We start from the raw sequence: 14,437 nt of genomic DNA on the forward strand, positions 1-14,437 counted from the left end.
GAATAAAATCATTGTTGAAATGGCTTGAGACTGATTTTGAAAGGAGTATAAATAAAAGAGTAGACTGTCCGATCATCCTCACAACTTCACTCCAAATGGAACAATTTCTATTGAAACATGCAATGGAATATTTTTGGACCTCTCTGTCAGAAATATGCAAGCTGACATGGCATTTGGGAATCTTATTTTCGATAGGCATCACTAACCAGTATAATGAAGCATGTTCTATGAACTGATGAAATTCAGTCTTTGAAACAGATAAAATGTATTTTTATATCTCACTACATGCTATATTAAAAAAGTAATATTTTTGCCAAATGTTTTCTTATATTTGTTCCTAAATCCCTTTTAGTGTGAAGGTAGCCATGGTATGATCAACACCACAGGGAAAATATAAGAGAGAAAAAGAAGAAAGGGAAGAGGGGCAGTATTATTTATTAGTTTCTACTTATGGCTACAGCAAGGCATGCAGTTCTCTGAACAAATTAATCTTAAAGGACACTAAGCATGCTAATAACATGGCATCCTTCACTCTTTCTTTCTTTCTTTCTTTCTTTCTTTCTTTCTTTCTTTCTTTCTTTCTTTCTTTCCTTCTTTCCTTCTTTCCTTCTTTCTTTCTTTCGGTATTTATTTTTAGGAAGGAGAAAAGGTAGAAAAGTAAGACTATTGGCAACTGTGATTAGGGTCTCCTCTCTGGTGGAGGGTGATGGTTTTCAAAGTATGGTCCCTACCTGAGAACTTGTTAAACATGCAGATTCCTGGACCCCACTCCAGACCTTCTGAGTCAGAAATTTTGAGAGTGAGGTCCAGCAATACGTTTTAAAAAGTCTTCTAGAGGATTCTGATATACGCTGAAGTTTGAGAACTGCTAGTCTGAAGCAATTCAGACCTGGTCACAAACTCATATTTTTCATTCAGAAAAAACAAAGTCTTGGAACTTATCTACCTAAAAATCTTAGAAGATGATTAGCCATCATCTACTGGGACTCAAAGATGTACTTTGAGGCCCAGGCTCTAACCCCCACCCCGGCTTCTATTATTACAGCAACCACCATTCTCTCTGACCATATACTGGTAACAATCCCTGACAGTTTTGACAAGTACAGAAATTTTCTGTTTTGTTACATTTTCACTGATATTTTAATGCCCCCAATGTATTGGTATCCCTACCTTTCCGGCCCCTTGTGATCCACTGTGACAAAGTGATAGCTCTCTTGGGCTATTCAGAAATCTCCTGAGGAAACATGAGGAGGTTATGGAGGACAGTTTTCTACGAATACAACTGTTGCTCTGTTTGTTTATTGCTTCTCCCCTAAAAGGACTCATAGTCATGAATGGTGTTGGCTAAAGAGAAAACCAGAGACTTAGATCACAGAGGTAATAAAAATAAGGGGTGAAGTTTCTTGTCGATAATAATTTTTCACTTTGATTTATGCCAAAACAAAGATGTTGTGTTGACAGACTTCATAATTCATACAGCTGGAAGAAAGAGGAGCAGAAAGAGAGAAGGAAAAGCAGGAATTATATTAATTATATTATATTATATCATATATTATATTATATATTACAATACATTACATTACTATATAATTTCAGACAAAGCAAGAATGTTATCAAGGATAAATAAGGGCATGCATAATGATAAAAGGGTCTATTCTTCAAGAACATGTCCTTAGTGAGTTATATACCTAGCAATGAAGCATCAAAGTATGTGAGGCAAAAACAAATAGAACTGCAAAGAGAAATAGATAAATCTGTTATTATAGTTGAAGACTTCAACATCCCTCTATCAGAAATAGATCCAGGAGGGAGAAAATCAAAAAGGACACAGTTGAACTCAGTAACACCATCAATCAACTGGATATAATTGACAAGCTCAACTAAAAGATTCACCAAGACAGATCACATTCTGGGCCATAGAACACACTTAAACAGATTTAAAGAATTAAAATCATATAAGCTGTGCTCCCAAACAACAATGGAATAAATTAAAAATCAGTAACAAAGATAATTGGAAGATCTCAAAATCTGTGGAGATTAAACAACATACTTCTAATTAACACACAGGTCAAAAAAGAATTTTCAAGATAAATTAATATTTTGAGGGGCACTTGGGTGGCTCAGTCAGTTGGGCGTCTGACTTCAACTCAAGTCATGATCTCGCTGTCTGTGAGATGCAGCCCTGCATTGGGTTCTGGGCTGACAGCCTGGAGCCTGCTTCAGATTCTGTGTCTCCTTCTCTCTCTCTGCCTCTCCCCTGCTCATGCTCTGTCTCTCTCTCTCTCAAAAATAAAATAAAAACTTTAAAAATTAATATTTTGAATTAAGTGAAAATGAAAACACATGTATCAAAATTTGTGGGATGAAGTAAAAGTCGTTCTTAGAGGGAAATTTATAGTATTGAATGTATATATTAGGAGAGAAGAAAGATCTAAAATCATCATTGAAGCTTCTACCTTAGGAAACTAGAAAAAGAACAAATTAGATTCAAAATAAGCAGACATGAAGAAATAATAAATATTAGAGCAGATATCAATGAAATTGAAAACAAGAAATGAATAGAGAAGATCAATGAAGCCAAAAACTGGTTCTTAGAAAAGATCAATAAAAGTAATAAGCCTCTAGACAGGCTAAGAAAAAAATAAAGAAAATTACAAATTACTAATATCAGAAATGAAACAGGGTACATTGCTATAGATTCTATGGATATTAAAAGGAAAAGCAATACTATAAATAGCTCTCTGCCCACAAATTTGATAACTTGGGTGAAATGGACCAGTTCTTCCAAAGACAATTTGCCAAAACTCACACAGGAAGAAATATACAATCTGAATAGGGCTTATATCTATAAAAGAAATTGAATCCATAATCAATAACCTTCCAAAGCAGAATGCATCAGGCCCAAATGGGTTAGCTGGTGAATTCTACCAAATATTTAAGGAAGAAATTATATCAAGTCCGTACAATCTCTTTCAGAGGATAGAAGCAGGATGAGTGCTCTTAACTCATCCTATGAGGTCAGCATTACCCTAATACCAAAACCAAAGACATTGTAAGAAAAGGTCCTTATAAGCCAATATCTCTCAGGAACATAGACACAAAAATAATCAACAAAATATTACCAAATAGAATTCAACAATGTAAGAAAGAATTATATACCATGACCAAGTAGCCTCTACCCCATACATGCAAGCTGGTTTAACATTCAAAAATCCATGAATGTAATCCATCACGTCAACAAGCTAAATTGAAACATCACATAATCATATCAATAGATACAGAACAGACATCTGACAAAATCCAACACCCATTCATGAGACAAAGTTTTAGTAAACTAGGAATAGAGGATAACTTCCTCAACTTGATAAAGAGTATCTACAAAAATCCTACAGCTAACATCACACTTAATGGTAAGAAACTTAAAGCCTTCTGAATAAAACCAGGTGCAAGGTAAGAATGTCTCCTCTCACTCCTCTCCAACATCAGTTCTAGCTAAGGTGGTCAGAGGAGAAAGGAAATAAAAGGTACACTGATTGAGAAAGAAGAAATAAAACTGAAACTCTCTTTGTTCACAGATAGCATGATCATTTATGTAGGAAACCCTAAAGTATTGACCAAAAAAACTCCTGGAACTAATAAGCAATTATAGGAAGTTTGCAGGATTCAAGGTTAATATACAAAAGTCAATCACTTTGTTATATATCAGCAATGAGTAAATGAAATTTGAAGTAAAAAACAGAGTATCATTTATATTAGCACCCCCCAAAATAAAATACCTAAGTCTAAGTCTAACAAAATATGTACAAGACCTATATGAGGAAAAATACAAAACTCTGATGAATGTAATCAAAGCAGAACCAAATACATGGAGATATAGTCCACGCTCACGAATAGGAAGACTCAATATTGCCAAGGTGTCAGTTTTCCCAGCTTGATCTATAGATTCAGTGAGATCCAAATCAAAATCCTAGCAAGTTATTTTGTGGATATTGAAAAACTTACTCAAAAGTTTGTATGGAGAGGCAAAAGACCACAACAGCCAACACAATATGGAAGAAGAACAAAGTTGGAAGATTGACACTACTTGATTTCAAAACTTACTATAATTGGTAATCAAGATAGGGTGGTATAAGCCAAACAGCAGACAAATAAATCAGTGAAACACAACAGACGCTCCAGAAATAGACCTGCACAAATATAATGATCTGATCTTTGACAAAGAGCAAAGGCAATACAATATAGTCTTTTCAACAAATGATGCCAAAACAACTAGACAGCCACATAAAAAAGAAAAAAAAATCTAGACACAGATCTTACATCCTACATTACAAAAATTAACTCAAAACTAACCACAGAGCTAAATGTATAATGCAAAATGCTAAAAATTCTAGAAGATAAATTAGGAGAAAGTCTAAATGATTTTAGGTATGGTGATGACTTTTTAAATACAACAGCAAAGGCACAGTACATGCAAGAAAGAAGTGATAGGCCAAACATCATTCAAATTAAAAACTTCTAATCCCTGAAGAAGACCATATCAAGAGAATGAAGAAACAAGCTACACACTGGGAGAAAATATTTGCAAAAGATATATCTGGTAAAGGACTATTATCTAAAATATACAAATAACTATTTTAAAACTCAACAATAAGAAACAAACAACTCCATTAAAAATGGGCTGAAGATCTTATCAGACATCTCAACAAAGAAGATATACGGATGGGACAGAATGGCAAACAAGCTTAAGAAAAGTCTAATGACCATAATGATGGATATATGGCATTATACCTTTGTCTAAACCCATAGAATTTACAACACCAAGAGTAAACCGTAAGGTAAACAATGGACTTGGGGTGATCATGACGTGTCAGTGTAGGTTTGTCGATTTTGACAAACATACCATTCTGGTGGAGGATGTAGATAGAGCGGGAGTCTATGCATGTGTGGGGATTGGGCATGAATGGGAAATGTCTGTACCTTCTCCTTAATTTTAATTATAAAACAAAGTCTTTATATAAAATCAGAAAAATTTGTATGAGCTATGCATGTTTTTTTCCATTTTACAGATAAAGAAACTGAAACAGAATAAAATCTGTTTGTGTAGGGTCACATGTTTAATAAGTGGAATGACCCCATCAACCCAGTTATTACTCCATAGCCCATGTCCTAATCTCAACATGATTTTCACAAGGGGTAAGTCAAAAAGGCATTCCAGGCAGAGGGTAAATCATAAAAAGAAGGTAAAGCTTCTTGGAAGGACATACTATATTAATATATTTAAGTAATAGTGAGTTCCCTGCTGTGCTTATAATACAAGTTGTGTGGTAGAGTGAGAGCGGAATGATTTCTTGGGAGATCAAAATGCATTGTAAAGAGTCTGTAGTCCAAATTATGATACAGGTAGAAGTGATAGGCCAAACATTCAAATTAAAAACTTCTAATCCCTGGCCTATCTCTATACAGGTATAAAGAATGATGAGTGGAGAAGAAACTGGGAGACATTTTGCAGACAAAATTGGCCTGACTTAGTGGTCAATGGGTAAGATGTGGGAGGAGTGCGTTGCTTAAGCCATGAGTCTGACAAGTGTCACCCAAGTTAAGGAACAAAGGAGGAACAAGTTTGGGAGCAGAAAGAGTTGATGTGTTCAGTGTAATTATATCAAGTTTTAGGTGCCTGCAGAACTCATCAGGTAGAGATGTCTGGTTGGAAATACAGCATGAGAACCAGAAAACAGGTTAAATCAGGAAGTATAAATTTGAAAATTACCAGCAGATCAATAAAACAATTTGGCTCACTGTTACATGGGAAATGATGCCATTACCCAAGAGGAAATGTACAAGTGGAGAAAAGGAACAGTGGAAACCGATTAAATGAGAGAGTTAAAGAGAAACCATTGAAAGAGACTATGAAATGGTCATCATACAAGAAGAAGAAAAAAGCAAAGACCATAAAACTGGAAGTCAAGCAAGGGGAAATTTCCAGAAGGAGAAAGCAGTCTCCCCACCATATCTGTGAGAGTGTCAGGCTCATGGAACCTTAAGCAAAGCATGTATTTGTGCTGACCCTACAGTCCAGGCATCTGTCTGTAAGCAAAGAACACCTGCACAGTCCCTGTAAATATCCTGACGTCCTTATTCTACCTATATCATTAGTCTTCAACAGCAAGGTGCCAATCAAAGGAATAATTCAGAATTATAAAATAATAATTATTAGCATATTGGCTAAACTAGTTAACAGATAACTTCACTAATTTAAAACAGTTTCGTAAAGAGAAGCCAGAATTATGCAACATCTAGAAACTCAATTCTGGGAAGTAGTGCAGTGACAAACCTCGGTGGTTAATGAAGGATTGTCAAGGAAGACTCGGTAAAGCTGCTCTTGTGTACAAGAAAACAGGCAAGCTCTTTCCTTTTGTAAATAGACACTACTAAAAGACGTAAAGAATTGCCAGGATAGGTTAACTAGAATCTCTGCAATCTTGTTTACAATTTTCCTGTAATTAAGAGAATCCTTTCCCAAGAATATTTCAAAGGCTTTAGACTCATTTGAAAAACTATAATTTTCTACTTCAGTGTGTCTATGTGACTTTCTTCCTCCCCCCTCTCAACTCCTCCCCCATTTCTTCTTGCCACCCTCGCAGATTTTGACAGACCACCTCTTCAATTCTGATGGAAACATTTCCCATTAAATAACTACACAGTCAAGCGTTGCCTCTCACATATTTGGGTGACTGGCAGATACTTGTTTAGAGAATTGGAAACAGCTGAAAGTGACATTCAAGGATTCAAAAACAACTTGGTTGGGAAATAAATCTTTGGCCGGGAAAAAATGACTCTCTCTTTGCCAGGCAATGGCCTTATAATTTATCATTTATTGGAAAAGAAGAATGCATTTTGAGCACCGCAGCAGACTAAAACTGATTACAGATATTAAGCAATGTCTCTATGAGCCATTACTCATTGTGTATGTGCAAGCTGAGTGCTTCTGGAAGGCTGGTGCTGATGAGTCACTGAGCCTGCTATATTGCATTGCCGTTACTGTTAGTATCATAAACAATGGGATATGATGGGGTTAGAGCCGATTAAAGAGAATGAAGTGTTTTGTGCAGTCTCCTCTAGAAAGAAGAAACAAGACATTATTTCACTGTGACGTAAACTATTGATTTGGTTTTTTTGTTTGTTTATAGTTCCTAATGGTTATGATTGTTCCAGAGAAGTATTTATGGCTTATTCGTTTCAAAAGCCACCATAAGTGATAGCTTAAGCTGTTCAAACTTTGTACTGTTGTTTCCGAAATAAAAAGAAGGCCCTTTTTTCCTCAGTGTTAGAAAAAGAGAAGAGATTCAAGAGAGCTGAACCAAATATTATGTTCCCAGGACCCCAAAGACCTCAGATACTGGATAAAAATTATTATAAGAATCAAAAAGGACAGAGCCAACTCTCAGCAGTGAACTCACATAGCACTTACCCATATTCCCATTTGACATCTGTCACTTTTTTAAATCTGTGTTTTATTTACTTCAGATAACATTTTAGTTACCATACTGGGCTCTAAATATCCTAAAACAGAGATTGGTTCTTATATATTGTTACTACCTCCTTAGAACCTAGCTCAGTCATTTGTTCTTTGCTGAATAAAAGCACTAATCCATTGATAGATGAATGACATGAGCTACTATGTTTATTACAGTTCATCTCCATTTCCTCGATTCTATAATAGCACAAAATCTAGATTAGGCAATGATGCGTAACAGTAAACTAGAATGGTTTTTAGAATGAGTTATGTGTAATCATTTCTATTTCTTTCCACCACTCTTTAATTTTTATTTAAAGCAATACCAGTACTTAATAATATGTTTATGTCATTTGGAAAGTTTCACTTTGATAAAAAATGTATACCTTCTGGAGAAAATATTTTAATGTTTTCTCCAGGTTGCCACAACTTGCTGTCAGAATATCAGACGGTAATTAGAACTACACAATTCCCTGTGGGCAGCTAATTAAATGTGGATATTTCCTAAAGAGAATATGAGTGTCAGTCTAAACCCCGAAAATGCAAATAGATAAAGGATCAGAAAAGTCACACTAGCACATTCTGGCAGACAAACGCTTCTGCAAACAGCTGGGCCAGCCCTCTAAGAAGATTGTGGGTTAGACCGACACCATCTTGAATATCCTCCAACCTCTTCTTTCTAGATACCCTCCCACAGACAATGCTTATATCATAAAAAAAAAAGCAGAAAATAAGTGGGCTAAGCGCTCATATCTAGAAGTTAGAGTCAAAAAAGAATAAAACCCAAGAAAATAGAATAAAATTGATTTTAAACATAAGAGCAGAAATTGATAAAAAGAAAAAGAGGCGAGACCAACAAAGTAAAAATATTTCTCTGGAAAGATTAAATAACAGACATTTTTTGGTAAGACTGATCAAGAAAATATCAGAGGGGCGCCTGGGTGGCTTAGTCGGTTAAGCGTCCGACTTTCGCTTGGGTCATNAAAAAAAAAAGAAAGAAAAAATCAGAGATATCACAAATAAAAAGTGTAACTGTTAGAAATGGAAAGGGGGCAGGGAGCTGGGTGGCTCAGCTGGTTGAGTGTGAGACTCTTGATCTCATCCCAGGTTGATCTCAGGGCTGTGAGTTCAAGTCCCATGTTGGGCTGGGCTTGTAGCCTGCTAATGGAAAGTGGGGACAAACTATACTGATATAAGTCNCTGTCTCTCTCTCTCTCCTAGAAATAAATAAAAATATTAAAAAAAAAAAAACTTTGAAAAAAAAAAGAGAAAAAATCAGAGATATCACAAATAAAAAGTGTAAGTATTAGCAATGGAAAGGGGGCAGGGAGCTGGGTGGCTCAGCTGGTTGAGTGTTAGACTCTTGATCTCATCCCAGGTTGATCTCAGGGCTGTGAGTTCAAGTCCCATGTTGGGCTGGGCTTGTAGCCTGCTAATGGAAAGTGGGGACAAACTATACTGATATAAGTCAAAGCTATGAATCTTTAATGCTGGAATTTCAAGAGTAAGTGACAGTACATGGACCTTATGGAAGGATTTCCTTCTGGCTGAAGGTTCTTGCCCCATGTACTACTTCTTAGCAAATGAATGATTGCCTATTCATAAGCCAAATGTCATTCTATTAAAATGACTGAAGATGAGTATGTAGGACTAACTCTTCCAACAACAACAAAAAATTATAAAATACCAGCTGGATCTTAATAAAGAATTAGGAAACTGGAAACAACCATTAAAAAGACTTTGCTCCTTAAAGTCTTTAAAAATCCTAGCTATTGTTCAAGGTCCTTCTCAAAAGCCACCTACTTCATCCTGTTTTCTTTGATCTTCTATTAGATATGACCTTTTCCTCCTGTGAATACCCACAGTATTTTATGTCTGTTACATGAGTCATGAACAACAATTTTACCTTCATGCTTATGTTATTATAAGCTTCTTGAGGGGATGGAATGGGTCTTACTCATCTAAGTAATTCTAGTAATAGTGAACCCATTCAATAACTGATAGTGGTCGAAACTTCACTTTGATAAATTTGATGGAATTGGATCACAGAAATCATTTAGCGCAAGTTCTTTTATAGGAATTCTAGGATCTGGAAAGTTAGAGCAGGAAAAGTCCCTAGAGCATACTTGACTCCACAAGTAAATAATGCAGAGAATCGCATCAACACCATTTCTAATATCAGGCCCTTGTGTGGACACTCCCAATGATGGGTCCATGCTACCTCATTCAGGCTATATCAAGGTAGGTTGGCATATCCCATCTGTAACACACCTCTACTTTTGTGGAGACTTCATTATTTATACTCCAGTCATAATTCTGCTTGCTGAAATCATACTACTGTGAATAATAAATCCAAAACTTTCAGCATAATAGACTTCCAAATTCATTCATTCCACAATTCAAGGAACATTTGTTGAAAGGTTACCTTGTCCGGGGACAGTGCTAGATGCTGGAAATGCAACGCAAATATTGTAGGCCCATGAGTGTGCAGTCCAGGGATATGGATAGATGAGTAAATTACATTGTAAATACAATATGATGTCATAAACAGTTAAGATTTGTTCCAGAAGCACATGACAGGACATCTAAGGCAGCCTTGGGTCAGGAAGGTTTTATAGAGGAAGTGACATTTGAGTAGAACTGTGACGGGAAGGTGGCAGATAGTCAGACAAAGAAGTTGGAGGGGGAATAGGTGGAGGAAAGAGTGCAACACATACTAAAGCCTCGGAGGGTTTACTTTTGAAGCAGCCATCATGGTCCTCTAAACACTCTGCTTGCAAACTTAACTGCTTTTTCAACTGAGTGGTTGAAAACAACAGAATAACACTTTTGCATAGTTCAGGCTGGAAATCTGAAACTGAGGCAGCAGCAGGGCCACGCTCTCCCCAGAGGCTCCAGAGGTGCCTCTTCCCTTGTCTCTCCCAACTTCCAGTGACTGTCTGCATTTCCTGGCTTGTAGCTGCATCTCTCCAACGGTCACCTCCACCTTCCCTTGGCTTTCTCCTCTTCTCTGTGTCTCTCCCCTGTGTGCCTCTTACAGGACACTCGTCATTGGACTTAGATTCCCCTTGGATAATCTAGGACGATCTGCTCACTCTTTCCAAATGAGATCACCTTTCAGGTTCAGGAGATTGGAACATGGACACATCTCTTCCGGGGGCCATCATTCAACCCACTACACTCGGCAACTATAGGTCTGATTTCTGAGGAGCATTCATTGTCTACAAGCCTGACGGTGCAGAAGTACTCAATAATGCTGAACCTCTTTAATGATTTAATAATGCTCATGACTTAAACAGCATTCATCTAACTTTCACCTTCCTAGTAGAAGAATACATTTTTAAAGAGCATTACTTTTTGTTACAAATTTAACAATATAAGTTGGTTCAAAATTCCTGGGGAAAGTGATAATAATGTTTAAGGGACATAGGTTATATTTACATTTTAAAACAATTTCTTAGAGCTCTGGTATTCAATATAATTCAATATAATTACTTCTAATAGCAGTGACACAAGAGCCTACGTGTATGTAGTGAGGTGATTTCCTTTTGAAAAGTCAGTATATAGTGTTCTTTCAGAAATCACTCTATTTTGATGAAATAATACAATTCTGAATGCTGTCAACAGGAATGAAGCATTTTCTCCATTTTTTAAAATAAGGAAATCAGTGTCTTGGACATGATGTTTTACTTCCCATGAGGGAACAATATCTCTTGTTAGATAGAAATGTTTTGGTTGCTTTTTTTTTCCCCACCAGCAAAGAAACTACACTACAAATTTTTAGAAACCAGGTCAGTATTTTGTTTCAACTTCAATACTAAAGTCCTGTGAAGGAAAAAAAAAAGTGTCATGGGTAATCTATTGATCAATGAATATGATAGGCTGAGTGTGGATTCTATAAGATGTGACCTCTAGTTTTTAAAAACATATACATTTTCATTGTTTAGAAGCAAAAGGTGATTTTGGGGGAAGTTTTTAAAATGATAAAAAGCTGCACAATTCAATATAACAGATGAGATTTGATTATAGTGATTAGTAAATGTCCCATAACGCTTATGTAGAGTTTTAGTCAACAAATTTTTATTACTAGATTTTTTTGAAACTATCTGATGTCCTAAGTATATGTGAGTGTAGGTATGAATGAATGCTCACAAGCATGTATCTGACAGGAATTCATGTCTTGGCCTTAGTGGTTTTCAAGAGTTAGAACCCTACTCTGTGGCTATATCCTGTCTTCTTAAAGAAGTACTGCAGATTGTTGGCAATCAGATTAATTGCTGGTTGAATCAAATACTTGAACACTGATATTATCCTGCATCACATGAGAAAAGTAATAAAAACTCTATTTGCCTTTTTTCCCATTTCCTTACTGCAGGGAGTCAACAGCCCTCAGGCTCTTTCCTTCTTCAGGGTCTAGTTCATACGTAGGTGAAGAGTCAGATTCAAAAATATCACACCAAATTGGCTTGACTTCCTGACTTCTTGAAAATCTTGAAGTCATAGATTCGGAACTATGAATTCCTATAGCTGCAGATCTCATTGGCCTCTTCTGAGATGCCCACATGCAGGACCCACTCCATCCTCTCTTCTGCATGTTTCCTTTCATGTAGGTCATCATGTTTTTGTGTGTCCCCTGTCACTGTGGTCACAGCAGACCAGACCAGAGAGATAGGTGGCTGCCATCTGGGAGCTGGCCGGGGCCCTCTGCACAAGATCTCTGGCCAATAAGGGCCCATCACATGCACAGGTGAGTAGGGAAAGGGTTAACAGTAGGCAGGGAAAGATAAGGGACCTTCAGGGAGGCACTGCAGCTGCAAGTTGGGGGCTGAGGAAGCAGCAATGGCAACGGAATTTGGGGAAGAAGTGGATAAGATAGACGTGTTCCGGGCCTGTCCCGTCTAGGTGCCATGCATGAAGTCTCACAAACTTCTGGTAAGTTCCAATAAAAAGTCAGGGACAAAAATCCTCACAGCTACCCAATCGGGACCCCTCTCACTCTTAAGAGCTATATACTTTCCCTCAATAAGCCTTATCACTTTGCTCCCTCTGTTGTCTGCCAGATTCATTCTTCGACTCCGTGAGACAAGGACCAGCGTCTCCCTCACCCTCCTGTAACCCAAGGACTAGCGGCCTTGGGCAGTTCTCTTTAGGAAGGTTTGAGTGAAGGCTTCTAGCCAGTAGAGCACAGAGTGACCCGGACGTGGAGAGGTAGGGCATGAAGGCAGTGAGCAGAAGCTATGAACAAGCAGTGACCTAAGTAGAGAGCATGCATAGCAGAGAAAAGGAGAGTGAAGAAGTTGATACCAAAGTAGCAAAAAGAAGCAGTTGAAGGGAAAAGTAGATGCAGGAACTGAAACGTAAACATGGTTCAGAAATAAAATTTCTATTCTTGCCCTCAAGCTATTGTCAAACTATCAGGGCTGGTGTTCTATGCTACCTATGATAAATGGTGTCCCGATTCTCAGTGACCCTTAGCTGTATGCTTTTGAGACAGCGTCCAGGTTTTTACACTTCCCTGTGTATCTCATTAACTAATGTACCCTGAGCCTATTTCTGTTCTCTGCCTCAGAAAGACCCTAAACAGGATATTAAGATGAGGCCAAAAAATATATATAGTTAGATAGCAAAATTAACATTTGAATTCATAATTTTGGCACCAAAATGTAATCCTTTAACAATAGTTTAAATTCTGTATGCCAGGCAATGTCTTTGATGCTTCACATGTGGGCAAAGGACATACTCTGGAGAAGGCAGTTCTGAAAGCCAGAAAGCTTCTGTTGATCCTGGGTCTGAGCCCCAACGTACTACTCTCAAGGCTGGACTGCTCAGAAGGTACCAAGGTTGTTTGTCCGGGGACATTTCTGGGAAACAGAATTTTACCACCAGAAGAAAAAGCGACAGGAGAGGGTTGCCCAAGCAACGTCACGCTGTGTCCTGATGGAGATCTTTCCATCTTGTGTTTAAAATTTCATCACTTTGTCCCCGCTGAGTAGTCAAGAGCAATTTATGCATGATTGTCAGTCTGATGGCTCACGTTCAGCATTTCTTATTATCTCAGATGCGATGGAGAAGAGGAAATAGTGGTGCTGGTATCCCAGCAAGCTAAGCTTTCCTCTCTTCTGCATCTGCTATGTGATATTTCTATCACTGGAATAATGTAGGTCCACAGTTTACACTCCACTTTGTATTTTATCATCTTTCAATAAGGCTCATTCCTTCACAGATCACAAACAAAACAAAACAAAAACAAACAAAAAACAACACAAAAAACATTGTTTTACCATCCTTCATAGATGAACTCCCCTTAACAGTTGAAGGACATCTATTTGCATTATTAACTAAATTTGTAACAAAATTCTTTCTTCTGGGTCAATAAACAGCTTACCTATCCCTAGTAGGGCAGAATATCTTCTTCATTAGGAATGATTTCCACTTTTTGCATGCTCCATTAAGGCTTGGGGTACAACTATGCTATTTTCAAAGGTGAGTGTAGAGCTAGGAGGTAGGCTCAAGTTCTTTGCTTCTTGTAATAATTACTACGGAGGGGCTAGGGTGGTGGGTGCAGACAGAATGGGAAGTGTTCAGAATAAAACATTCAAAATGCCCAAGAAACCAAATGACAGGTATTATTAGCTCCTTCAGAACTCTACATTTACACAAATATTCCTCAATATGAAATTTCTAGATTGAATTTGGGGGTGACAATGCAGCTTTGTTCATTCCATCCACATCTCGCAAATGTTGACAGAGATGCACTGAATTTAACAAAATGAAATAATAGCAATTTAGCCTAATACTCAAAGACAAAGACAAGATGACAAATAAGATTCTTTTTTTTGTCCTGCTTCCTTTCTGTTTTTCTCTCATTAATGTGAAAAATTCATACGCTTTACATTTTGAAAGAAATAATTACAGTAATCAGAA

This window comes from Crocuta crocuta, unplaced genomic scaffold (genome assembly GCF_008692635.1).
Source record: "Crocuta crocuta isolate KB4526 unplaced genomic scaffold, BGI_CrCroc_1.0 scaffold1820, whole genome shotgun sequence".
Taxonomy (NCBI): domain Eukaryota; kingdom Metazoa; phylum Chordata; class Mammalia; order Carnivora; family Hyaenidae; genus Crocuta; species Crocuta crocuta.